The 1,724-nt window shown below is 36.4% G+C and overlaps 1 long non-coding RNA gene across 1 annotated transcript in view; it reads left to right on the top strand.

The window, feature by feature from the left end:
- LOC116080680 overlaps positions 1 to 1,297 on the top strand; it is a 12,168-nt gene extending 10,871 nt beyond the window's left edge. Inside the window, exon 4 of the long non-coding RNA XR_004114534.1 lies at positions 959 to 1,297. This is a non-coding gene — a long non-coding RNA (uncharacterized LOC116080680). The remainder of the gene's footprint in view (positions 1 to 958) is intronic.
- The last annotated feature ends 427 nt before the right edge of the window (positions 1,298 to 1,724 follow it).

Raw genomic sequence — 1,724 nt, 5'->3', positions numbered from 1 at the left:
GGGTTGGTAAAGATCTTTTCCCAATTTGTTGGTTGCCGTTTTGTCCTATTGACAGTGTCTTTTAAGGCCACACCTCTTAATAGTACCACTCCCTGGGCTAAGCATATCAGGACTGAACATGGCTTTGATTATATACCTATTCATTCCTAATAATGCATTTGGTGGCCTAGGAACTGTTTTTATGCCCCCCACCTACCATATATCTGTCTTGGAATAATGTGGTTAGCAACCTCCACCTCCTGCCTTCTCTGAAATATAATGTTTTCTCTGCTTCTAGTGATGATAAAATGGCCTTGGACAGTTTCCACTCAAGCATAGTCCCAGTGTATCCAGTGTGAAGAATGAATGAAAGGTTTTGGTTGCATGAATAATGAGGCAAAATTATGTCTTCAATTGAACTTTTAGGGGAAAATCCCCTATTTAATATGTTATGCATATGCATGACTGAGTGTCAATAAGGTTAAAATGAGCTACATTATGAGGCAGGATGTGCACAATTTGCAAAGAGCTACATAATTGAAGACTGTCAATCAAAATAGAGGCATACCTAAACTGTCGCACTTAGCAATAAATGTCTCCTTCTCTTGACCTCCATAAAAAGGAATCCTAAACAATACTCAGGCTCTAGCAAATCTTTCTTCACCTCATCCACTGCTCTCTTTTAGAGTATTTCCTTCTGACTCTATTTGAATTTCAGTGAAGTTTCCTCACTATTCTGCAAAGCTGTGTGAGTCTTTATTTTCGGTTTGTTCACTAAGGGATTAAGAAGTTAGAGACAATGGCTCCTTCACCAACTCATAACAGGACTTTATGGAGAAACTTGGTTGATAGCTGAAGGTGAGATTTGGACCATTGGTTTAGATCTTTGTTTTATTAAAAAAATCATTAAGATGTGAATGCAAATACATATATATCTAAATACTAACTTGTGTGCATGTGTTGTTTATGTTTGTTATAGTTTCTCCTTCTTGTTCAAGACAAAGTCATCGTTGTCTATGGGAGTCAGTTCCAACAATAGAGAGACTGAAATGAGAGAGGTAACCTGCCACTCAAGAGGCGGAGCCAGTCCTTGGAAAGAGATTTGTTTTCCTGGGAATCAGATGGACAGTGACATCACACTTCATGGTTTAGAAAGCATGTTCACATATCAACCACATTTAGTTTTGAATTTAGAAATGATTAACAACCACATTTACTTTTGACATTTAATCTTATGAGATCATATTATTATCATATTATCGTATCTACATATAAGGAAAGTGAAGCTTTTAAGATTAATTGACATCATTAAATCTTTCAGTTAGAGTCAGAACAGACTCAAACAGAGCATTTTTTTTTCTTTTGATGGTGTGGGAGAAATTGTAATTAAAAGGATACACTTATGACTTTACATCTATATCCAAAATCAATATTTCGTTATTGCTATCGGAAGACATTGGAATTCCTTTTTAAGAAGAGCTGCTAGATATTTTTACTTTATTCTGGGTGTCTTACTTTACTTCTTTGCCTGTGGTTCTGACTGCTGGGAGCAGTGGGATGGTCCCAGGGCTTGGCGGAGTCACTTGTCTATTTATAGTGTTCTTCAAGGGAGCTTCCTCTTCTTTGCCAATATTTCTTTTATGCCAGTTAACTGTTTAGCCCTGAAATACAGTTCACAAATAATGACATGTGAATGGAAACTAAAATTATTTTCAATTACATAGAGAAAGGTGTTCACTTGATTA

This window comes from Mastomys coucha, unplaced genomic scaffold, assembly GCF_008632895.1.
Source record: "Mastomys coucha isolate ucsf_1 unplaced genomic scaffold, UCSF_Mcou_1 pScaffold6, whole genome shotgun sequence".
NCBI lineage: Eukaryota > Metazoa > Chordata > Mammalia > Rodentia > Muridae > Mastomys > Mastomys coucha.
The sequence above is the reverse complement of the archived record's forward strand: the minus strand, read 5'-3'. Positions and strand labels throughout refer to the sequence as shown.